Below are 27,436 nucleotides of genomic sequence, written 5' to 3'. Positions count from 1 at the left end.
GCCCTTTGCACTTGAAAGGTTTTTAATTTTTTGGAGGGTTATCTTTTTACAAAATCAAAATTCTAGAAAGCTAGGTAATATAAGACTAGATTTTTTTGCTAATGAATCTAGTATTTTATATTAACCAGCTTTCTGGTAGTAGTATTATTCTTGTTTATTCTGATTTATCATTTTTTGGAATTGTGTTATATTAATGTATCTAACTCTGAATATCATCCATTTATGAATGAATTTATGTCCTCAGAGACTTAAATAGTATTTGTTTCTAATTGTATTCCTACATTCCACGATATTTTTGAAGGTGAGAGCTAAGACTTTTCAGTGTTCATGTTTTCCTTAATTAAAACTACTATGGATAGAAAATTAATTTTTATCTTGGATAAATGTTTCAAGTTGTTTTGTACTAAATTAAGCTTTGTATTAATGGGCCAATGGTAGGCAGAATTTATTTTAATATAATGCTGTGGCAATACTATATAAACCTCCATATTTGCAGCCAATTAGTATCATTTAAGCCAATTTCATTACCATTGATTTAGGAGCTCACAAGAAATTTAGTGAACTGTTTCTTTCAATCACATCTAATTATTTTTAATGAGCCTGCCATCTTTAGTACAGAGCTCTGTACTATCATTTGTTTCCAAAAATGTCCTGTGAATTTTTAAACACCTTGAGCTAAACATTAAGATTATGATTCTGCTAATCTAGCAGCCTAACAGTGATGTCAGAATTTGTCTTCTCAGTTTGAATCCTTTCTTTCTTTCCTTTATTGGGTTAATTCCAAGCATTGCACTTTTTTCTGTGTATTTTTTCTACCCTTGACCAAATTCTGGATACTTAAAAAAACTTTCATTCAGCTTTTCATGCAGGAAAGCATTTTCCTTTCATCTCACTTGGAATAGCTATTAGTAAATGGATTTTTTTTTCAATTCTTTTCACTATCAATTTCTAGGACTTATCCTAACAATTTTTTTTTTGCTTTAGAAATATAGGGAAACTTCATTTTGAGTATCTTTGGAACCAAAACATATAAGGAACTAGTCTACTGATTTTAAGAAAGTATAAAAAAAAAGAAAGTATAGAAATTTATTGTGATTCATTCTCTGATAGCTGGTAGCTATCGATTGGTATATAAAATGAAACTTAAAATGATACTTTAAAAAAAACCAAAATAAATCTCAACTCAACTTCTCAGTTTCCTTACATTCCAATATAATGAAAGGGCTAGATAAAATGACTCTTTTTGTCCCATTTCCAAATCAATGGATCTCCTCAGTTTCCCATTGGAGGTGGGGTGTGCTAGGTAAACTGAGCTGCTTTATCTTAGTTATGGCAATTATAATTTTCTCCTAACTGCCTAAGGATCCTGAAGAAAGAGACATCCACTGAATACTGAAGGAAGGAAATAGTTCTATTTATAAAATTTAGGGGGCTATAATGAGATTTTATTTGAAAGGAAATACTTTTTTTTTTTTAGGTTTTTGCAAGGCAAATGGCGTTAAGTGGCTTTCCCAAGGCCACACAGCTAGGTAATTATTAAGTGATTTGAACCCAGGTGCTCCTGACTCCAAGGCCAGTGTTTTATCCACAATGCCACCTAACCTCCCCAAAAGGAAATACTTTTAATAGAGACTTATTATTCATAATATATCTTCCTTAATTATGGTAGTAGTCACCTACAATAACATTCCCCTGTTGATTACTTTATAGGTTCTAACTTTACCCTAATAACCATTTTATTGCTTGCTTTACATAGCAAGACTTGAATGTTATATTTCTGTATTTATGTTTTTGATTGATATTTTATTTTACCAGTTACATGTTATGAAAGTTTTTCAAAATCCATCCCCTTGCCTATTTACACATTTTTCTACCACTCTCCCTTCCCACTCCCCTCTCTTAGTGATGAACGGACTAGTAAAGTTGTAAGTGATCATTTATGTTTAACATGTTTTATATATTTATATATATGCATATTATTTTATATATTAGTCACTTTTTCATATGAGGAATTAGGACTAAGGATATAGAAAACCATGGGATAGGAAGGAAAACATAAAGGACGTTTAAAAAAAAGTGAACATAGCATCCATTCAGGTTCTATGGGTTGTTTTAGTTTTGTTTTGTTTTCCTCTGGGTGAGGATGCCTGGTCCATTAGAGGTCTCCCAGGGTTGTCCTAAATCTCTGAACTGCTGAGAGGTGCTGCATCCATCAAAGTTGAACAATACATTTCATAACAAACTCATAACTCATCAACATTTCCAACCAACACAGAAAAAATAAACCCTGGTATTATGGAAAAGAATAATGTCTGACTACTTGCTTTCTATTATTGTCCATGCTTCTCCTTTCCCCCAACCCCCAATCCAATCTGCCTTGTATATAGCTATCACAAAAAAACTAACCCAGCAAAAAAAACCCCACCAAATCCAATCCCTCTTTCTAAATCCTTTGTGGATTGAGGATTGCCACAAATCTGCCTGGGGCTGGAGTAATTGAAAAGTGATTTGGTTTTGATATGCTAATGTATACATTAGCATATGCATTATGTATAGCATTCAAATTAGCATTGAAATTCAACTGATGACCTGACAGTAATTTCATTGAGTTTGGGATCTACAAAAAAGTCTCTTAGACAAAAATCCTTGGTACATTGGATCATACATCTAGCGAGGGAACCCAAGACCATCAATTCCAGCCACGTGGATTGCAGTCCAGCTGCAAGATTAACACACTCTGCAAAGTCTGAAAGCAAAAAGAGAGAGCCTGGGCCAGAATCTCCTTTAATGCCTCCTCAGGGTCCCTGGGAAGAGGTAGTGTCTTGAGAGTTGCCCAAGTCCCACATTGGAGAGTTTACCATTTTGAGGAGGTGTCTGGTGTCTGCCCTGGATGGTCTCAAGGTGATATGTCAACACCTGAGTCATCTAGTTTGCCTGACCAATGAGAATTGTGGCCAAGGTCAGACCCTAGGTTAAGATGGAGTGTTTTAACAAAGGGATAGAAGAAAAATGAAGATTTTTAACAATGCAAACAAAAGATTTAAAATTTTTGTTTTTGTTTCCAATTAATTTCCATATTCCCCATGCCCATGATTCTCTGCATCACTGGGTTATGAGATTATCTTGTTCCATGGTGTTGAAACCAGGCAGAGCAAGAGATACAAAATGAGTGAACAAAAGTCCAGTTCTTGCTCTATATAAAGGAAGGGTTTGGGAGGAATTTGGGTCCTCTTGCCCTCTAGCCCTCCACGCTGAGGGAGGGGTTGACAATGTCTTGAGCAGCAAGCAGCAGAAGCATTGGAGTTGAGGAATCCATCAGACTTTCAGAGGAGTTCATTGCACAAAATAAAGGATCATTGCACACACACACACACACACACACACACACACACCCGCCAGTTTAGGGGGGGTTTTGAAGAGCAAGTTGATGAAATCTATTTATTATGCTAACTAGGGCAACAAGATGTTGAAAGTTGTCTTTAAAAGACATTTTAGTATTTTGTTTTTGAATCTTCTGACTATGAGCACAGAATGATAAATTTGGAAAGTTATGTGGGGTACTGTCTCATTTTTATGGCTAAGTTGAGATTCATTCTACTGAGAAACTATTTAGGTTGGCTTCATAAATGGGCAAAATATTTATTAGCCTTTTCCATATTTGGCTAGTCTGTGGCAATGATTATTGATATAAATAAGTTCAGAGCAGATGACACAGTTACTAAAGAGCCCAGCTTATTAAAAAAATTCCATTCTATTTTTATTTATTAATTTGTTTCAATACTTAAAAAAAATCATTGCAACATCCTTCTTTTCATCCTTCATCCATCATTTCATCCTCCTTCATAGCAAAGAAAAAATTAAAGCAAATTGACAAGTGGTCATTTTGTGCCACCAATATGGAGTAAAGATAAATATATTTCATCATCAGCTTTCTGGAAGTAATCAATTATTACATCAATCTTAATTCTGTGTTTTTTAGTCGTATTTCATTTAAGTCTTTTCCAGTTTCTCTGCAATTCTCATATTTAACATTTTTTTACACAGGATCAGAGATCAGAGGTTTGGAACACCAGAGGTCATACAGTATAGTACTATTCCATTACACCCATAGTTTGGGGGCCATAAAAAAATGCTGCCTGAAGATTTTGTTAGGGTTATTTTTTTCTCAGTAGTTGACCTCATTCAGGTATATGCCAAGGAGTAAGATTGTTGGGTCATTTTAGTAAATTTTCCTTTATTAAATTGTTTTCAGAACATTTGGACAAATTCACAGCTTTACCAACAATGTAATTATGTCTCTTTCTCCAATATTAATGATTTTCATTTTATATCATCTTTGCCAATTTGCTGGGTGTGAAGTGAAACTAGAGATATTTTAATTATACATTTTCTTATTAGATATTTGAGCCTATTCCATATGGTCCTTTTAACTTTATAGTTTTTTTTTTTAAAACTGATCATGTCCTTTGAACATTTATATAGGAAATGGACACTAGCTTTATATATTTATGTCAATTTCTTATTTATTTTTGATATGCCACAGTTCATTTTTTGTCCAAAACTACTCAAATCCCATTTGAAAGCTGTTTGCTCCTTCTCATATTTTAAATCATTTATTTTTTAAAGCACACGTTCCTACTCCTTTCAGGTAAAAATAGACCACCTATAAGAAAGGCAGTATTTTATATCTTTATCTAGTTGATTGAAATAATTTTCTTTGTGTGAATATTTTCTGACTCTTAGCACAAAATTGCTCCTTATGAATAAGCAGTACCTCATATGCCTCCTCACCTATCAATGCAAAATGTTTTTGAGTGTTTTGTGCACAAATAAAACCTCATTGGATCATTTCTAGAGCACAAGTTTTCTTAGTTCTGCTTGATTACAAGTGAGAGTCATAGTTAACTTTTATTCTGGAACAACAAAATTCCACATTATTCCTAGGTTATCATAGCTAGATTCAAAATTAACCAAGTGGGAGAATTTCCTGTTAACTGAGTTAAAGGAATCTTACCTCAGCAAAGTTATCCTCTGCACCTTGTCAGACAGACAGCTATCTATCTGCAGCATTCTCAGCACACTCCCTTTGAAAGATAGATTGTTGGTTTAAAGACAATTCAGACAATCATACCTGAAACCAAATTTCACAATAAAATAAATTATAGTCCCAAGAGATTATGCCTAAAATAACAAATTTCACTAATCAGTTTAGAGCTAGACACAGTTAATAACTTTTTCTCATGTTGTTGCAACAAGTTAACAGGAAACACATACAAGGCCTTATCTTATTCATCCTTTCTAATTTAAATCCATCCTGGAGCAGAAATCAATCATTAGAAATTAAGAACAATTATATTCTGGAGCTTCATACATATAGTTATTATATGACAGTTCCCTCAAAACCCCCCAAATCACTGGCTACTTATTGCAAACCTCTAGACTAACAAATATCCATGTCTGAAGCTTTTACACATTAACCCAAGGCAAAAATAAAATCTTTAAATCTGGAGTCTGTTAAGATTAAGTTGGCTCAAAGATATAACTTAATGCATATTATTCCAGGTATGAGTTTATAATTTTCATAAGCAGTAAAAAAATCAGATTAAAATCATTCTTTATAAAACTTGTAAATCTCCTTACTTCAGTTGTAAAGCATTCTAATTTCTCATTAACTTTACAACATTTCTTTGGCAACTTTTCTCAGAGTTGATGAAATTTTATGACCTTACTAAGGTTGAAGATCCAGGGCAAGGAAAATCTGGCAAGTCCCCAGAGAACAGACATTTCAGCTTTAAAAAGTCTTTCATACTTTTCTCAAAACATAAGTTACTATTATTATTATTATTATTATTACTCACTATAAAGAAAATTATACCAAATTAATTTAAATTCATAATTTTACAGAATTCTGATCAAAAGAATTAATTTCTAGCGATACTATTGCATCATCCTCTAGGTATCATTTTTCAAATTAATATTATTTCTTAATACAATTATTTCCCCAAAATCACAATACGAGAATTAGAAACCTAACAATAATATAATGGTATTATGAATTTTTAAAACATAAATCAAAATTTCTAAATCATCCACCATAGAAAATCACTTTATTCATCTTTCAGTTTGGTATTCTATGTTAATGGCATTAAAAAGTCAATAATGAGTAATTTGGAAGAAACAATCACACTTTTAATTCTTATTCATACAAGTTTCTAAGCATATTGACTTAATGCCCAATATCAGATATATTTTGCATTAAGGAATATCACAATTATCCTAATAGGACACTTTAAATGAGACTACATTATAGTTTTAGGACAAATTCAATCAAATCTGAATTTATAATTACAAGAAGTATTTAAAATTTTATTTTTCCTAAGGACCATAAGCTGCCAGCACCTCAAATTATAGAGCCTATTACTTTCAAGTTGCTCATTTTCAAAGATTCTCATCTCTCTCTTTGAGACCTGTGAGATGGAACACACCCTTCTGATGTCCTTTTGGGCATTAAATGGTCCATTAAAAGACAAAATTTTAGTATGCTATATTGAAATTATTCTATACTGCAAACTTATTAATATAGTTTCCAATTTGTAAATATTATAACTTGATGGAATCTTGTCTGTCTTAAATCACTAACAGACATTTCTCCAACTAGTGCCCCAAAATTTAAAGACAAAGAAAATTTCTCATTTTCTTTTTATCTTATTGAGACCAAAATTTTTTAAGCCCTACTTTCTAAAGCTTGAAATCCTTTACTTTCAAAACCAGTATTCACATTGTTAGTGCAAATGAACCCCAACTTCCTTTAAAGTTCCACTTATTTCCCTTTAATCTCTACTATTTAAACCTTTTTATTCTTTTTTCTTTTCTAGTGGACTTTAACGCCCTACAAATTTCAAAACTGCATCTTTCTTGTTATGGTTTGATTCAACATTTCTCTTATATTCATTTTTCTTAAATTCATCTCATCTTTACTTCCCAGTCATATATTATTCTAATACTCCAAATTATTCCTAAATAAATTTTCTCATATTATACTAATAAATTTTTCATTTCAAGTTGCTTAGTCTATTTCAATTTCTTTTAGGTGACCACTTTTAATTTATCCCCAAAATAACATTCTGTTGAATCACTTAGAGAAGAAAATAGTGTTAAAGAATAACATCCTTCTAAGATCATATTTTAACCTGATAAGGCCCAGTGACCTCAAACTACAAATCATTATTTTTCTTTGCTTTAAGGTTTTCTTTACATTCTCAAGTTGATTAAATCAACTTCTTCCCTTACACTAAAATAATACATCTGTCAATCTGCAGAAACAAAAGGAGAAATAATAGAAAGTATGCTGCTTATATTTACATTAGTTCCAATGTTTTTGGTTTTACCCTTTAAAATCTATAAAGTGAATGTATTCTGCAAACAGGAGGGCTTTTTTTTTTTATTTATTTATTTTTTTTTTAGGTTTTTGCAGGGCAGATGGGGTTAAGTAGCTTTCCCAAGGCCACACAGCTAGGTAATTATTAAGTGTCTGAGACCAGATTTGAACCCAGGTACTCCTGACTCCAGGACCAGTGCTTTTATCCACTGTGCCACCTAGCCGCCCAAGGAGTGCTTCTGAAGTGAAAGTCCCAATCCTTCTAACAACCCTACTGTCTTGACTTATCTTTAATAGTCAGGGTGGGGTGGTATATGGAGTGTTCAGGGAATACCTTGCTAAGCTCTTTTCAGGACCACTTACTCCCCCACCTCTTTGTTGTCCACCCTGTCACTCCCAGAAGCTGGAGCAAGTGTAATGGCTACTCCCCAGAGAAACCGTCATAGACTAAACCAGGCTGAGGGTGGCCAATAGATTTTAAGCCCATTAGTGAATTAGGGGGATATCTACCATATATGATTGGAAAAGATCCACCAGACGTTAAGCTAAATGTGTTGCTGCCCCCAGAACCTTCAGGAGGTTTACTCATCTGCTCTGATCCACAGTTTCCTAGGCTAAGCTTTCTGCCTCCCTCCCTGTAAGAGCTCAAAACCTAGTCAAGGCCAGAGAACTTTGTATTTGATCAAATCCCAGAGTACTCACCAGGTTATCATCATGGCAATTAATCCTGTTCAAGTTGGTTCCAACTCACCTTGATCCCAGAAATTTATTCAGCATCCATGGTCTTGGAGAACCTTCCAGTTTCTTTGGGGTGCTCATCAGGGATCTGAATTCTGACACAAAATTATTGGTTGAGAACAAGCCCAAACCTGAAAAAAGTTTTTAGAAAGAAGTTTTTGTTATTCAACAGAGAGAACTAAGATACATGGCCTACTCCCCTTGAATTATATAGAGTTCAAATGAAAGAACAAGGAAACAACAGAGAATTGACCTCTACACAGGCACAATAGGCAACACTTAGGCTTGAGGTGTATAGGGACAGGTAATTCCTTGTAGTAGTCTCTGTGAGGATGTAAGGCATACTCAGTGTTAGACTAGGAAGGTCTCTAGGGTCAGTGTTTTCTACCTGTTCAGTCCTTCCCAGGTAAACAAATCTGATCTAAACCACTTCAGTCTTTTACTGTACAGGCAAGGTTATTACCAAAAAACCTGTTACAATAAAACTTACCCCTTGCCAGTTCCCTGACAATTTAGGTTTAATAGTAGAACAAAATGAGACACTATAGATAATTCAGCAGTTAAGAAAAAGAGATTCACTTAATTATTTAAAAAAAAATTAGGATATCCACTAAGGATAGTCATTGAGAATCAGTTGAGTTGAAATATCTGGGACAAACTCCTACCACAATCCACGCATCCTTCCCCTCTGACTGAGCATCATGACTACTTTATATTTAGGAAATGAGAAAGTCTTAGTCTTCAGTCCTCTGAGCCAAGGAAGTTTCTAGAAATATCCCATTGCCTTTTAGGAAAATCATCCTATTTAGCTTGGGGAGGGGTTTTGAAGTTTCTTTTACCACATTCTGAAAACAAAGACACATTAGTTGCTTTATGGTAGTGAGATGCACAACATTTCTACCTCTGTTGAACTAAAGATGTATCACAAGGAGGGTGGTGGATGTGAGGGCACTGCAGTATGTACCCCCTGAAGATCTCTCCAAAAGAACGGGAATCAAAGGGTTCACCAAGCAGTTGTATGTCAGAGATGTGTCTGTCATTTGGCAGTATAAAGGGAGACAGCCAGAGGGCCCCACTGGTTCTCCAGCAATTCTGGGAGAGTGAGGAAGACCTCTACCAAGTTGAGAGTAGAACCCCTCTGGCAAACTGGGGGAGACTAGAACCAAAAGTCTCTCCATAGAGAGCAGCTAGTTGGAGCAGTAGAGAGAGAGAGCCCTGTACCTGCATCTGTAAGTCCTGGGTTCAAATCTGGCCTTGGGGGGCAAATAGGTTGGGGTACAGCTAAGTGGATAGAGCACCGGCCCTGCATCTGGAGGACCTGAGTTCAAATTCGTCCTCAGATACTTAATAATTACCTAATTGTGTGACCTTGGGCAAGACACTTAACCCCAGGGCCTTGTAAACCCCCCCCCCCCAAAAAAAATCCACCCTGACACTCACTAGCTTCCTAATGATGCCACCTTGGTTGGAGGAAAGTCATTGATCAGTGAAAGGTGATAGATTGACTTGAGATCAATACTTTGAGAGAGAGGAATACCCTTAATGGAATTTGATTTTCTCATCTCTAAAAGGAAGACGTTAGTCCAGATGTCTCCTCAGATCATGTCTTGTTCAGTTGTTTTCAGTTGTATCTAACTCTTCATGACCCCAGTTGAGATTTTCTTGGCAGAGAAATACTGGAAAGGTTCACTATTTTCTCCGCCAGCTTATTTTGCAGATGAGGACACTGAGGGAACCAGGGTAAAGTGACTTGCCCAGGGTCATGCAGCTAGGAAGTGCCTGAGGTCAGTCTTCCTGCCTCCAGGCCAGCTCTCTAGGAACTCCTGACTGTCCTTGAATCATGTCTGGCTTTGTATTTATGATCTTCAGAACTCCCAATGGGGTGACTCAAGATGGTATAGTCTTTTCAGCATTGGAGTTATGTCCCTGACTAAATGTTTGTCCTTTATCTCTCTTCCTTTTCTATAGCTTCGTTCCCCTGGCTAGTGTTTGAGAAACAAGGTTTAGTCAGTTATCTTCTTGCCCCCTTTCCCTCCTCAGTTCAGCCTAAATGGCATAAATCCATAAATTTTCATAATAAATAGTTGTTTTGGCTATATATTGTAGTCATTTTGCTAGAATTTTATTAAAAGTTTTGCATGCTGCAATGGAAATAAAGCGTTAGAAATCCAACCACCATCCATTTATTAGCTCGGCTAGCAATAACCAATAAATGAGGAAATCAAGGACTCCTCAAGTAGTGAAAGACCCAGAATCAAGGGCAGAATATTTTTCGATGATTAGCAGAATGACAGAACAAAATCTCAAGCAACATAGTTGTTTCTAATTCTGTGTTCTCAGTTATTTTGTACTTCGTAAATGTTTGGATCATTACTTAAATTATCACCATCTTTTGTAGGCATATAAATCACTTGTTTCATATATAATTAACAGATTTTTATGTCTTAGAAAAAGAACTTCGCTTATCTAGTTAAGCATATTTACTCTCTTTTGGTTGTAAAACAGGTGATCAGGATAAATAAGACTTAGTCATCTCAGTTATACTGTAAAGACTTAAGTTATCCTCAAGCCAAAAGAGTTTTCAAAAAATTGCTATTTCTGCTTTGCAAATACATCGCGGATTATGTCCAAGACCAAACATATTGTACAATATTCAATTCTGCTCTCAGATTTTAAACTCATTTTACACATTAAAGGACTGTTTATAAGAAAACCACATGAAACTTGAATTTGAATAAAGAACATTAACTTGATCATTTAGATTAAGGCTGTGAGACTCAAAAAAACAAGGTAGGAACATTGGATCATAGAAACTGAGAGACCCTCGCATCAAATTTCCCCACTAGATAGATGAAGAAACTGAGTCACAGAGAAATTAAAAGCCTTGCTTAGGATTTTGAATCTATTAAGGCTAGATTTGATAACATGTCTCCCAAATGCTTTGTCCTATGCTCTATCTACTATATTATTGATCAGCAAATGTGATTTCACATTTGATATAACCTTTTTGTCCTTAGATTGTGACTTAATAGCTCAGTCATATCTACATGACCTTATTTTCATGATTTTCTCATACATTCAACTCAAACCAAACTTTTGGTGTCCTAATTAAAAGGATGAATTCTTTTACATGAGAACACTAAAAGAAATACAAAACAGGAGACTTGACTTGAGGCATTACAAATGACAAATGACAAGTGTCCTTGGTTACCCGAGAGGATCAGAAAAGCTTTGCTCTTTGCTAGCATTACAACATGAGAATAGCAAATATTACTGCTTTCTTTGTGAATATAACAGAGAAATGAAAAATCATTACCTTTTTTTTAAACCAATGACCCCAAAACAAAAAATTAATTATGGGGGAAAGAAATTTGGTTATCCAAGCACTAATTAGTCTTTTAAGAAAGTCCTTCCTACCCCCACAATTTATGCAATAAACTTGGATTAATGAAATGTTGCAGATTTTACTTATTTAAAGAAAAAAAATTCCAAGAATCAGGCTAAAATCAATGAGAAATTTGTAAACCATCAAATAAGGGAAGCAATGAAAGATGAACATATTGCAAACCATGAAAAGCACCATTAAAGGGAAAATATTTTAGAGAGTGAACAAAAGAATTTTGGGGAAACTTACAAGGCAGGAAATTACTGAAAGTTGTAAATGACTACTGCAAAGCCAACAGAATAATATAACGTAACATGATACTTAAGGTCCATTTTTTGGTTACAGGACTTAGAAAATATAGACTCTATATGTAACTGATGAGCATTAGAGCTCGTAAAAGCAAGAAATCTTTGTAATAGAAAAAAATCCAGATTATATAAAAAATCACTGGCTAACTTTCATTGGCTGAATTGGAAGAAGAATATTATAGATATTTTACATACTATAGGTTTTATAGAACCAAAAAGCCATAAATAATCATTGTATTTTATCAGTAATTATATTTTAGGTGAGTAAAATAAATACAATTTTAAGTGAGGAAAAATAGTTTTAAAAGTATTAATTTGATTCCTGTGAGCCTAGAAGACACTAGAGAGATGGGAGAATTGGGAGGGGAGTGGTGTTATTAATTTGACAGATTTAAAGGTAGTACCTTCTTTTCAATATTAGATTTAAAATGTTTTGAACATTTAAAAATTATTTATATATATATATATATATATATATATATATTTAGTTTTGGTTCTGCTTAAAAAGTTGAAAACTAAATTGGGGAATAGTCTAGACAAAGAAGAAACAGAATTAATCGAACTAAATAACCACATATTTGATCAGTCAGAAAACATATATTATCCAGGAAGGAACTTCCTATTTGATAAGAACTGTTGGGGAAATTGGAAAACATTGTGTTAGAAAATAAACTTAGGATAGCTTCTTATACTACATTCCATAATAAATTCAAAATTGATGTGTGACCTAAATAGTAAAAAAAAAAGAAAAAATTAGAAGAGAGGCAGATCATATTCCTTTCACAGCTGTGAATAGAGTATGAATTCTTAACCAAATAGGCGATAGAGACTATGATAAAAGATAAATAGATAATTTTGAGATTTTTTATTACATGAAATTGAAATTGACACAGTAGATAGAGCTCCAGCCCTGGAGTCAGTAGGACAAGTGTTCAAATATGACCTCAGACACTTTACTAGCTGTGTGAGGGCAAATCACTCAACTCTGTTTGCAAGAAAGAAAAAAAAAACAAAGAAGAAAAGACTGAAATACTTTTATACCCCCCCAAAATGAACAAAAACAGTTTTCATCAAAGATTTCACCAAATATATAAACAAATACCTTTAGATCAAAAGCTATTTTTTTATATGTCACAGGGCAAAAAAAAATAGAAATAGGAATTAGATTAGCAGTAAAAGGATATGAAGTCATAGGTCCTTCTATATTTTATATTTCAAGCTTTTATTTCTTTTGTTCATTATAGATATTGTTCCCAATCTGTTATTTTTGAATGTGATTATGTTAGTTTTGTTGTGCAGAAATTTATTTTGAAGTACTTAAATATATATAATTTAGATTTTATTAAATATCTACATTATTTCATTTTCTTCCTTTTTTTATCATTTTCTTTTTAATGTTTATCTGTTCAACCTTCTGGAATTCACAGCTTAAGTAGTATGAAATATGTGTCTAACTCCATTTCCCATCAAATTGCTAACAACTTTTCCCAAGTATATTTGCTAAACTAATCTCAACTCACTTTTTATTATCTGAAAGTTTGTTATATTAAATATTAATTTTTTGTCATTTGTTTGAATATTCTATTCTATTATATTATGCATTTCTCTTTTTTGCCTTCTCCTAAATAGTTTTGATATCTATTTTCTTTCTTTTTTTTTAAGATTTTTGCAAGGCAAATGGGGTTAAGTGGCTTGCCCAAGGTCACACAGCTAGGTAATTATTAAGTGTCTGAGACCAGATTTGAACCCAGGTACTCCTGACTCCAAGGCCGGTGCTTTATCCACTATGCCACCTAGCCGCCCCTGATATCTACTTTCTAATATTTTTAAAGTCTAAAATCACAAGATGACATTAGTTTTTTTCAGCCTGCCCTAATATTTTTGCATATTAGTTTAAAGAAATTTCTTGCTATTTTTATTGCATTAAATAAATAAATTTGACATTTCATTAAAAGGGTAAATTAATTTGGAGAGTATTGACATTTTGGGTATATAAATCTAACTATTTGTAAATGTGGTCCTTCCAACTTGTCTTCCTTTAATTCAGTCATTATGGTTTTTAGTCATGTTCTACATGAGTAATGTAGTAATTTCTAAATAGGTTAATTCACAAATTTTGAAATTTTATTTGTTGATCATTTTATTATAGTTGTAAGTGGTGTGTCTTTTTACTGTTATTTTGAAGTTTATTACTAGTAAATTAGAATGCAAAAGACTTTATGGGTTGATCTTGCCATTTTGTGTCCTTGCAGAATTTATTTAATGTCTATTAGTTTTTTGGTTGGTCTATTCAATTTTGGTTTGGACTTTCTAGACATTTTCATATAATCTGAAAAATAAATTCATCTATGTGACCTTGGTGAAATCACTTAGCTTATCATGTATGCTTTCCTTATCTAAAAATGAGAAACTTGCACTAGCTGACTTTCAAGATTCCTTACATCTTGGAAACTGTGATTGGACTGATGAGAAGATGGGACTAGAAGGTATGTTTTTGAGTTGAGATAATGAACTTGTGAAGCGATCACTATTTTTAGGAGGAGTCTGGCCATTAATATTATAAAGTCATGCAATAAATAAAATTTAATAGTAGGAGCATCTGGTTGTTTTGGCAGGGAAGGTGTCATTAAATATCTATGAAAGAAGAGCTTCTTGCATTTGGTATTTTATATTGTCAGTTATACTGGGAGAATCTTGTTAGTGATGAAAAGAGAAAGGAAAGTTTGAAGTGATAAAGTGTGAGAAAAGACACAAGACCAGACAACAGAAACTAGTCTTTCTTCCATCTGTTCCTGGATTAAAAGGAGAAATAGCTTACCTAAAGTGGTAAAAAGCTTTTACAGCAGTGTTATTTTTTGCTTTCGCTGATTGGGAGCTTCTGTCTTCTCAGTCTGTTAAGAAGAGATTTGCAGAAGTGTGATGAACAACGTGGGCTCTTCTGAACACTTCAGCTGAGCTGTCATTGGAGGTTGGTGTTGAATTAGAAATCTGCAGGCAGGTAGGGATGGCATATGAAAAATTACTTATTTTAGGAAATAAATTAATTGGTCATAAAAGTTTGTGTGCTTCCTTTCATATACATATAGATAACTCAAAGTGCATGCTTTCATGGGTTCAGTGATAGGGAAGGGTTATTCTAGGCCATCAGTGTTCTCTCACCTGTTTCTTCTTGTAACCTGTGGGATGCCTGGTGGTGTGGATCACAGTCTAAATGGATCTTTCTAAAAAAAAGAAGCCCTTGGGATGTGATAGTAACATTTTACCTAAAAATCAAGTGTTTAGAATACATATTTGGCTTGGTGCCCTCTCCATGTTTATTCATTGCCAACCACAGTAGATAGAACCTCGTCCTTGGAGTTAGGAAAACCTAAGGTCAAATTCTGCCTTAATTATTTCCTAGCTATGTGACCCTGGGGAAATCACTTAACCCCTGTCTCAGGTTCCCTATCTGTAAAATAGGGGTAAAAATAGTCCCTATCTTTCAAAATTGTTGAGAGAATGAATCAGGGTAATATTTGTGAAGCATCAGCACAGTGCTTGGATTGTCTTTAAAAATTAGATTTTTCAGTATTCCAGAAGGTGTATACTATATGCAAAGAAGGCACGTGGGTGCTAGGCACTAGAGTTATGAAGACAAGAAGAAACGGTCCCTGTCTCTCTGTGGGAATCTAAATTGTGCCAGCTAAGTTTGCCAGCTGCCATTTTGAGGAGGGAGGGTGCTGATGATGAAGGGCACCATCTGAAGCTGGACTCTAGAAAAAGCTCAGGATGCATGTGGAGGGAATTTAAGGATGCCATGTGGAGGGGGTGTATGTGTGCCAAAATACCGAGGCAAGAGGAGGGAGAACCCCAAAATGTCCATTGGGCCGGAAAGAGAGTGCCTCAAGGAATGTAATGAGAACCAGGGCTGGAAAAGACCACTTGGAGCCAGACTGGAAAATTCTTACCTTATCTTAGAAACAATAGTGAATCACTGAAGGGGAAATGACTTAGTTGGACCTTTGTTTGAAGAAGTTTATATTGTCAACTGTGTGGAGGATAGAAACTACTTACTATTATTATAAACAGTAATAGTAATAACATTTTCTTTTTTTTGTCTTTCTTCAGATTATACATTCTTTGAAGGCAGGGACTGTCTTTCTGCTTGTATTTATATTCCCAGCATTAGTGTCTGTCATAAAGTAAATGCTTAAAAAAATAAATATTCACTGACATGACTTTGATATCTTTAAATTCCTTAAAGGCTCTTTCATATACTCCCTTCCCCTACATACAAACAGTAGTCAGTAAATATTGATTCATTTGTAATAAGAAAGGGAGATAATTTTTTTGTTTCTCAGTCTATATCAGCAGTTCTTAATCAGAGATACATAGATTTCAAGCACTTTATGAACTTAGACGGGAAAATAAATCAACATCTTTATTTTCCCCAGCCTCTAACTGAAATTTAGCTTTTCTACCAATTATTTAAAAATTATACTGAGTAGGTTTCACCAGACTATCAAAGAAGCCCTCCCCTCCCCCAAAATTAAGAGAACCCTACTCTATTAGTTGAGAACCACAAAATCTAAACCTAGAAAAGAAGAAAAGAGGAGTGATGAAGTCAGAATGAAAGTAGGTAAGGGATTCTTGATTTTGATAAAGAACAGGGAACAGTCTTCTTTTTCTCTCTCTCAATTTAAAATTTTACTCAATTATTGGATTTCTAGGCTTCACAAGCTCCCATTTATTCATAAAAATTAGAGTTGGATAGGTTTGAGGGTGGAGGATAACTGTAGATGAGAGTGACTTATGGTACATACACTAAATATGGCCAACAGTCCACTCTCTGTGGCCTCCCCCCCCCACTTCCTGCTGTCTTCAAAAAAAACCACACATGGACCCAAGAGTCAGCATCCTGTATATGCTGCTTCTTCCTCAAATAGTGGCAGAAGTTGGTCACACACACACACACACACACACACATCCCTATCCCTGTGCTTGCAAACTACATGCTAATGTGCTCTTGTCAAACAGCAGCTTTCTTCCCCTATCTCCAGCAAGCCAGAAGAAAGATTTTCAAAGGATTAGAATATAGTAAAAATCCATAGCACTGTAATTAAATATTAGTCTTTGTTTAATTAGGGATTAAGAAAACATTTCAGAATAATTCAATGCCCTGGTTTTCTTTATGAACATAATTTATTATTGTGCTAGCCTAAGTAAACTTACTGGATTTGACTGGAGGACATAGCCTAAAAATTTATCTATTGAGTGAAAAAAATTGAATCAAATTAATGCATTTATCCATCCATTTGTTCAGCAAATATTTATCCAATGCTGTGTATATTCGTAGCACTACTCTTTAGTTCTGTGGAAAAGACAAAGAATTATAGGAACAAACCTCCACCCTCAAAGAGCTTATAAATATAGCTAGCATTTACATAGAATTTTAAGGTTAGTTTCCTCGCCTCCCTTCCCTTTCTTCCCTCTGTCCCTCCCTCTCATTTGGTCTCACAGCAATCCTTTGAGTAGATACTATTATAATTTAATTCTTTTTTTAAAAAAAAAGATATATACATATGTGAGAAGTTCACAAAATCATAGGCTCACACCATTTAATCCTACCTCTCTTCCTGTGACTTGACAGACTCACAAGCTTACAATTATCTGAGGTGGATCTACATCTAACTCACATCTTTCTGACTTCAAGTTTAGTACTGTGTACGCAATACCATATTTTAGCTGAACAATTACTGACCTAAGGAGCAAAAAGCTTAGGTTCTAGTCTTGCTGATAATTTAGGGAATTGGGAGTAATCTATCAGATTCCTAATAAGCTTAAAATTCTGATTCTTGCAGCCTATGCAGGATTTGATTAGGTACCAAATTAATTAAATATAGGTAGTATGTGTCCTAGGAGCTAATAAGTTGGGAAAATCAATCCAGTGGTTAGAGAATGGACTAACTTGTCTATAACAGAATATTTGTGTTTGAGAATAATAGAAAATAAAAATGGAAAGGAAATTGGTACTACAATGTGAAGATTTAGTTAGGATTTTGACCTGTAGCTATAAGAAACATTTGAATTTGCACAACCTTAGAGTTATCACTATGTTACTCTTATGAAAATGAGTATATTTTGTATTTACATATTTAATAACATCATGCTTAGTGATAACACTAGCCAGTAAGCTGAAATATTGATAACTGGCATATTTTGCATTAGTGGTAACAACTCCCACTAATGCAACTATGAGATCTGAGGTGCAGTCCATTAATGACTGAAGGACTGAAAAATGGATTTGGGGGTTTCAGAGAGAAATTTGTCCTCTTAAACTAGAATGATGCTGTGCTACTCCTGAAAATTTTTGCTTTACCTGAAGTAATAAACTTCAGTTTAGGACAGGCTTCATGTCAAGAAGAAGAATGTAATGAAGTTTGGTTATTTTAGCCATTAATTTCTTTGAAATCTGTCCTGTGCATTACTAACTTGTGGGTGATAAGGGATAGTAGGGAAAGCAAGTATTTTGACAGTTCTCACCATAGAAGCAGAAATGCCTCCATTCTTGTTCTCCTATCCTTTGCCTCTGGATTGGAGTCATGTACTACTGTAGCTTAGAACTGACTTAGCTAAGTTCTGGGACCTGCCATAGTTAAATAACTTTTTATCTGCACTCTGAAGTACATGTGTAGGCTATCAATCAGCTAAGAACTGATTCTTTTTCTTACTGGACAGCTGTTCAAAGAGTCTTGACTGACATTTTCTGCTTTTCTTTCCCTCAGGCAGTAGGGCTTTAATCACAACGACAGTCTTTTTGAAGAGCTGTCTTTTTATATGGATCTTTTTTTTTTCATCACTTCAATTTCCCCCATATCCTCCTCTCTCTTCTATTCCAGAGAACAAACCCATATCACAAAGAATATCTTTTGAAGTTAAAAAAAAAAGAAAGAAAAAGGAAGAAAAAAAAACAACACAATGAACCCATACATTGAAAAACAAATCTGAAAATATACACTATGTTCCACACCCATAGACCTCCCACCTCGGCAAAGTAGTAGGAGGAAGCATATTCTCATATCTCTTTGGGGCCAAGTTTCTTTTCTGTAATTTTGTAACATTCATTTTCAGTTTTGTGGTGTTTTTTTTTTTTCCATTTACATTGTTATAGTCATTGTGTATAATGTTTTCTTAGCTAGTAGGAACTTTCTTAAAGGGGAAAGCTTGAAACTAGAAATTATTGCTTGAGTTATTCTCTCTTTTTTTTTAAGTATTTGCAAGGCAATGAGGTTAGGTGACTTGCCCAAGATCACACAGGTAATTACTAAGTGTCTGAGGCTGAATTCAGATCCTCCTGACTCCAGGGCCAGTGCTCTATCCCCTGTGCCACCTAGCTGCCCCCCTTTATTTTCTTCATCCTTTTTTCTTTTCTTACACCCCCCATTCCCCACAACACACACACACACACACACACACACACACACACACACACACAATCATCCTCCTCTGTTAAAAGTAGAAAAGTTATATTTCTTTCTATGGGAAGACTGGATTCTTTTTGCCTCTTTATAGAAAAAGATAACTTGTCTTCCTTTATGTCTTGAGTCAAAAAATTTCCCTCTAGCCAGATTCCTCTGTTCTCTGCTTCATGATCATTGCTTCATCTAAACCTTGCTGCTTTCTCTTTACCAGGGATCTTCCTTTCCCTTCAGTGATATTCAGTTCTCAGCCATCTTCCAAAGCTCTTCTTCAGCCCCACAAATTTCTTGAATTTTCTTAAATAAAACGAGCCACAACTGTCATCTTTCCATCTTGATTTTTCATAAAAGTTACTGTCGACATCATATGTTTTGACATCCTGATTACTTTTAATTTAGTTTTGTAATAAAAGTAAGCATTTTAAAAGTTTTGTAGTTTGTTTCTCCTCCTTTTGTTCCTGATACCCCTATTCCTCCCAGTCTTGTCAATTAGTCTTACATTCTCTACTATCCTTATTCCTATTCCTGCTACTATACTACTATTACTACTACAGCTAACTATTATTATCCCTAATCCTTTCCTCTTCCCACTACTCTGATTCCTACTATTCCTATTCCTCTTCCTCCTATTATTCTTAATCCTATTCCTTATCTACCCCTCCTAACCTTCTTTCTCCTAATGCTACTACTTCTGCTCTTCTTTCTAATTCTCTTCTTCCTTACTTTTCCTCCTCCAAATGTGAAGTGAATGAGTTAAACTCTGAGGATTATCAGAACAATTCCATACATTAGAGAGTTGCGCTTTTGTGGAAGATACTGATCCCTTTTTTTTTAATCTTCATATTTTTCTCCTACATGGAAGAAGGGAATGACTCAGATCTATTTTCTTAAGGCTTTCCCTAAGGACATAGCTTAGTTATAATAATAGTTTTAGTATAAACTTCTTCAATTATTTATAATGATATGTTTTAGGATTGAGGATTTCATAGCAATTGTATGAAGGCAGTTCCCCCCCCCCCCCCCAGAGGTGATATAAAATATTAAGGTAGTTTCTGATACTAGTTTACTTTAGTGAAATGACTGACTTTTGTAGCTTTGGATTCTTGATGGTAATCTTATTGTTTTTTTGGGAACTACTTTCCTCAGGACTGTTTATTGTACTGTATTTCTTTCCCTTTTACTGTGGATGTCACTCAGACTTCAGCCCATCTTTCATTCCTCCTTTCTAGGTAAGCACACCCAACCATGGCTTATACCTCACACATACCATTCTTTACTCTTTTCTGGAACCATTTCCCCCCTTTCTGACCAATCATTATTCATCATTCTTCAAACCTCTGTTCATACAGACTTCTTATGCCTGTGTCACCTTCTTATCCTATACTGTCCTTATCTATAAAATCCCCGTACCTATTATATTGGAGGCCTTCCTTCAAATCCAGCTAAAATCCCAACTTCTACTGGAAGCCTTTCCCACCCTTCTTATTTTTAGTACTTTCCTTCTTTTAATTATTTCCTATATTATTCAATATTTTAATTATTTCTTATCCTGCATATAGCTTGCTTTGTATATATTGGTTTGAATGTTGTCTCCTCCTTAGATTGTAAGCTCCTTGAAGGCTGGGATTGTCTTTTGCCTATTTTGTATCTCCAGTACTTAGTATTGGCACATCATAGGGGCTTATTAGGTGTTTGTTGATTGATTGATTAGTTTGGGAAGGGTTGGGGATGTGAATTCTCCAATAAGTTTCTTGGACAACTGAACTCCAACTCTGTCCTAATACTCCTTCCTGCCTTCCAGGCCTCCAAACTGGTATAGAAGTTAAAAAAAAAAAAACCTCCAGAAATAACTATAAATAGTTAACCTTTATATAATGCTTTCCACAGATTATCTCATTTAATCCTCACAAGAATCTTGGAAAGTAGTTACTATTATTTTTTCCATTTTATAAATAAGGAAATTGAGGCCAACTGAGGTTAAGTGGCTTGCTCTGGGTCATACAGCTGTTAAGGTTCAGGAAGCATTCCTAAAAATAAGGTTAGGGGAGGTGATGGAATTTCAGCTGAGCTTTTCAAAATCCTCAAACATAATGCTGTTAAAATGGCCACTGGATTGGGAAAGATCAGTTTATATTCCAAACTTAATGTCAAAAAATGTTCAAATGACCAAGTAATTGATTCCTCTAACATGATAGTCAGTTAAAGTTATACCTAAGATTCTACAAGCTAGGCTTCAACAATATATGAACTGAGAATTACCAGAAGAGTAGGCTGGTTTTCCAAGATGCAGAGAAACTAGAGACCATATTACCTATATTCTTTTGGATTATGTGGAAAGGAAGGGAGTTCTATAGAAACAATTATCTCTGTTTCACTGACTACACTAAACCCTTTGACTGGGTGGATCACAATAAAATGTGACATGTCCTCAAAGAGATGGGAGAATCAGATCATTTTACTTCTCTCCTAAGGAACCTATGTACAGACCAAGAAGCAGCAATTAAAACCAAACATGGAGCAATTATATACATTGTCACCTTATTTATTTATCTTATATGCAAATGATGGATAAATCAAATGTCAGAATTAAGGCAGTTAGGAGAAATATCAATAATCTCAGATATTCAGATGATACCACTCAGCACAAAGTGAGGAAGATTTAAGAAGCCTCTTAAGAATGAAAGAGGAGATTGTAAAAGCTGGCTTAAAACTTAACATTAAATAAACTAAGATCTTGGCAACTGGTCTTATCACTTCCTGGCAAATACAGGGAGAAGAAATCGAAACACTGTCAGCTTTTATATTATAGGATTCAGAGATCACTCCAGGTGGTGACTGTAGCCATGAAATTAAAAGATCTTTGCTCCTTGGAAAGTAAGAAAGCTATGACAAATCTAGATAGCATACTAAAAAGCAAAATGCCACCAAATGTCCACAAAGTCAAAGCTATAATTTTCCCAGTAGTAATATATGGCTGTGAAAGCTGGATTATAAGGAAAACAAAAGTACCACAGAATTGATGTTCTTGAATTGTGTGCTAGATAAGATTTTCCAGAGTCCTTTGGACTTCAAGGGGATCAAATCGGTCATATTAATTCATTCAGATTAATTAATTCAGATTATTCTTTAGAATGTCAAGTACTAAAGCTAAAACTTAAATACTTTGTTCCCATAATAAAAAGAGGAGACTCTTTGGAGGAAAAAACTCTAATGCTGGGAAAGATTGAAGGCAAAAGGAAAAGGAGGTGGGGGGCAGGGGATAAGACTGATAGTGTCATAGAAGCAGTGAACATGAACTTGAACAGACTTCTGGAGACAGTGTAGGGTAGAAGGGCCTGATGAATTATATTCTGTGGGGTCAGGAAGACTTGGACTTAACTAAACAACAAAAAGAAGATAATAAATACAACTATCTTCGGAAGTTTTAAATGGGCCATGTAAGCAGGATTTGAACCTTGGTCTTCATGAATCCACATCTAGACATTACCCATTATGTGGTTTTTTTAACTGATCCTGAACTTCCTTTTCAAGCTGTTAACTTTTTAGTTTTATGGACTCTTCTGGCAGTCTGGTCATGCCAATAGACCCTTTCTCAGAATCATTTTTTTTTGCAGTACACAAAAAAACCAGAATCACATAGGATTATAAAAAATTTGATTATATTGAAACATAATTTTAAAAAAAATTTTAAATGAATGATCTTAGATTAAGAAACCAGGTTGTATCTTAGATTATGCATCTGAGGTCTCAGAACTAAATAGAGGTACAAATTCTTTAGCTTAGTATTCAAGACCCTACTCTTTTGACTTCTAACCCACCCTTTCAACTTAATCTCCCACTATTCATATGACCTACAGTCCAAGAAAAGCAGTCCATACTCCAATCCTAGAATTCATCTTATTTGTGTCTGGTATGCATTCCATACACTATGGAGTTGTAGTTTTGTGGAAGATATTTGAACTTTTTTCCTTGGGTGGGATCTGAACTCTTTTCTTCTTTCTTTGACCTCTTTTTTTTTCTTTCCCCTATGCACTATCTTCATCTTTTGAAACTCTACCTATTTCCCATAAGTAGAGGTGGGCCAGTTTGAGTTTTTAGCAATATAGGTTCTGCACCAAGACTTATAAAATCAGAAAATATCCAGAGTGTCAGATATCTCCTCTCCAGAAGATTTGAGCTAAAACAAGAACAAAAATCCATCAGGCTGTGATGACTAGGATGGGAACAGGTGGACAGACTGAATAGGAATCTGTTGAAGTACTGGTCTCTATAATTCATCTGCAAGTCTACATGGTGCCCCAAGTGAAAAATCTATAATCATACTTTAAGAGTGCTTATCCATTGACCTTGGGCCATCAAAAAGATTTTCAAAGTATTAAATAGTATCTACTTAGAGGTGTCATTGATTACAAATACTAACCTCATTCTAACATTTAGTTGTTTCCTTCTAGACTCCTGGAATAATGTATTGAATTGTACTCTTGATTATATAGTCATTGAATGATTATAAGTATATCTGTTAGTTATTTGGGTGTTTGTGTATATATATACATATATATATATGTATATATATACATATACATGTATATATATGCTTGGGAATAAGTAGCATTTAGAAAAAATGATAATTATATTATCATTCACATTCATGTAATCATAATAATATCTACAGAAAACAAAAAGTATGATGATTTTCTTGTGGATAGATAACAGTGGGTGTGTTTTGGGGTGTTTCCCCAAAATAGTATCTTTTTTTCCCTCCTTTTGTCTTCTGTTTCCTATAGTCAAGACAATTATTAAATTAGTCTCAGGACTTGATATTCTAAAGTCAAAATCTGAAATGATCATTGTTAAATATAGATGATCCAGGTGTACTTTTACTGTAATCCTGTTGATTTGAATCTACTTTGGGTATAAATTATGTTTTCTTCTCCCCCTCTTTGCCTTGGGGTGGTTAAAGGGGGAAATTACATGTTATAAATAAAAGCTGACATAATCCAATAGACTACAAGTTTGTGCCAGATACTCTTCTCAGCTACAATAGATAGGCATGTTGGAACACTTCTGTCCAGTATTGTACAAGATAAAGGCTCAGCATGATGTATCATTTGACTTAGAATTTTTATATATCCACCATCTTCTAATTACTTAAAATATTTATCTTAGTGTTAAGAAAGGAACTGGTCGGACCTGGGATCTCAAATTCTATTGGAACCTGGGAACCTAAACTGGTACTTTTGAATCCAGTTTGAAGGGTAGGAAATGTTCTTGGAACCTCAGGAAAACCTGCATGCCAACCCCAAGTATTCCCTTCCCTAAAATCATAGGACTGTGATGATGCTACCATTTTGTGACAATGACATTGCAGACCTGCTTAACAACCTCAGAAAACCTGCAGCCTTAACCTGAAGCCAGCAGGTGGTAGTGGCGGTATCTCAGTCACATGGTCCAATTCAAAGGCCTGGCTGTTCCTGGTTGTTCAAGCTCTGATGAGTTTATAACCATGTATTTCCTATACTTTATATATTTAAAAAAATAAACCTTTTTTACCCTTTATGAAACCATTAGAACTTAGCAAATCATCAAATTTCTTCACCTTGCCCATTGAGAGTAATTTTTAAAACTATATCTAATATTCTTTTGAAATAACCATATTGATGAGCCTACTCAACAGGTCCAGGTAGTTTGCACTCTATATATTTTCCATCCATTTTATTTTTCTCATGTGGATGGTTAGACCCAGCTCTTCCATAGTAATATGGATTTTACCAAGTAGATTTTTTAAGGAATGCTCCGAGATCCAGGGCTCTGGATGTCTCCAGCTCCATGCTAAGCACTTTGGAATAACTCACTGTAGCTTAATGTCTAAGACACTAGAATGAGAGCCAGGAAGATCCAGATGTGAATCCTGCCTCTCAGATGCTTAAGCCAGCCCAGCTTCAGTTTCCTCATCTATCAAATGATGGTAATAGCACTTGTGAGGATCAAAGGAAATTATTTTTTGTATAAAGTATTTTGCAAACTGTATATTTATATGTGTGTATATATATACATGTATATAAATAGGAGCTATTATTTTCATGATCAGTCATAGGAAATCCTTACTTTTGTTTTGACTTTACACAAGATGTCATGACATCGATAAAAATAATAATAGCTGGCATTTTAAAAGCATTATCATCTCATTTAATCCTCTCAATAGCCCTGTTTAATAGATGCTGTCATTCACAACAGTTTACAGACTAGAAACTGAGACTCTCAAAAGTTAAGGTGAAGGGGCGGCTAGGCAGCGCAGTGGATAAAGCACCGGCCCTGGAGTCAGGAGTACCTGGGTTCAAATCTGGTCTCAGACACTTAATAATTACCTAGCTGTGTGGCCTTGGGCAAGCCACTTAACCCCATTTGCCTTGCAAAAACCTAAAAAAAAAAGTTAAGGATGAAGTGCCCGGGTTTCACTCAGAGTTGAGTTGAGAGGTGGGATTTGAACTATGGAATTCTCCCAGGTCATGATTCCAAATCCAACTTCTAAAAAGCCTTTTCTTATTTTTCTTGATTTTTCCCTTGAAACAGACCAATATGTAAATATGTTTTATATGATTTTGTATGTATAGTTGTTATTCCATGACTTGCCTTCTCAGTGGGTAAAAGGGTGGGTGAAAAGAAAAGGAAGAATTCAAAACTCAACATTTTTAAAAAGTGTAATGTTAAAATAAAGATTATAGTTATTCCTTCCACATTACAGCTTTCCCCATCGATGTTTTAATTTATCGTGGGTCGGCATAACAAATTAAATGGAATTTTGGGGAGAATTTTGTCGAGGTTTTAGATGCAAAGCTCAGTAGATGACAAAGATCCTATGACCAAATATTTAATCCAAATTTTACCAAAAAAACCCATTAAACAAAATCAGACTTCTTCTCTGGTTTAACGAGAGGGTCAAAAATTTTTTTTGCAAAATTTCCAGTTCACAGGGGTCACTGAATGCCACAATTTGGAAGGGCTAACTGCTAAATACATTTATTTATTTATGAGTTTGCTTTTTTATTTTTGAATTTTTCAAATTTTCCCATAATCTCACTTCCCTCCTTCCACCCCCCACAGAAGGCAGTCTGTTAGTCTTATAAATTAATTTTTTAAAAAACTTTGTTGAAAATAATATCTTCCCATTTTACTTCTCATATTTATCATAGGGGACTGTTCAACTTTTATATACATAAAAGAAAAACATCTGAAAGGAGCCTTCAGGGTTGTATTTCATTTTATCAAGCCATGTGCTTTTTTTAAAAAATCAAAAAAAAATACTCAGTAACATTTTAGGGGCAGTTAGCTAGAGGACCAGATTTGGAATTAGGAAGGCCTAGCTTCAAATGCAGCTTCAGACACCAGTTTATGACCCTGGACAAGTCACTTAACCCTGTTTGCTTCGGTTTCTTCATCTCTAAGAGCTGGAAAAGAAACTAAGGAAGTACTCTAGTATCTATGCCAAGACAAATCTCAAGGGTCATAGTCAGAATTGACTGAAAATGACTGAGCATACCCCACAACTCTCAGTGTTCTCTGCCATAGAAAGTTATACACAAAGCTGCTCTTCCTCAAGTCTTTTTGCAATATATCCTTGCTGCATATCATTTTTCACAAACCCTACATTTAAGTTGTTTTCTTGATGGTTTGTCATGGGAATTAGAAGACCCTGGGCTGCTGGTGTCTCTCTGTCTGGCCATGTTCTCTGTCTCTTTTACAGGTGGTCTAGGCACTCTGTTGAAGAAGTTTGAGCTAATTAAAGGGAAGACCTTAGTCATCTAGAAAGGGAAAGCTGAAAAGACCAGCTAATGGTCATCATTAAGCACATCAGTTATCATACCATGTTGTAATAAACTTATGTCCTCAAAAGCAATTGAGGGTGTTTACCCCTACACTAGATCTCTCCCAACAGTTGTGCTTTTTGAGTTCTTGAGTCTTTCCTTCTCTTACCTTCAAGGTTGGCTGCCATTATGTCTTTCTGTCAGCAGGTCCTTATTTTCCTTCAGGATTTAGCTCTAGAGCCTCCTTATTCACTCCATTAGTTACTGCACTCTCCTCAATTTTCCTTGTACTATATATTTGGGTATATGTATCTTTCCAGTAGAATAGAAAACCCTGAGGAAAAGATAGCTTATATCTCTAGTATCTA

At 34.7% G+C, this 27,436-nt stretch overlaps 1 protein-coding gene across 1 annotated transcript in view; it reads left to right on the top strand.

Annotated features, from left to right (window-relative positions):
• MND1 (meiotic nuclear divisions 1) overlaps positions 1–27,436 on the top strand; it is a 105,198-nt gene that overhangs the window by 18,795 nt on the left and 58,967 nt on the right. The gene's annotated exons all lie outside the window — the stretch shown is intronic.

The sequence above is a fragment of the Macrotis lagotis genome, chromosome 3 (assembly GCF_037893015.1).
Source record: "Macrotis lagotis isolate mMagLag1 chromosome 3, bilby.v1.9.chrom.fasta, whole genome shotgun sequence".
Lineage (NCBI taxonomy): Eukaryota > Metazoa > Chordata > Mammalia > Peramelemorphia > Peramelidae > Macrotis > Macrotis lagotis.
The sequence above is the reverse complement of the archived record's forward strand: the minus strand, read 5'-3'. Positions and strand labels throughout refer to the sequence as shown.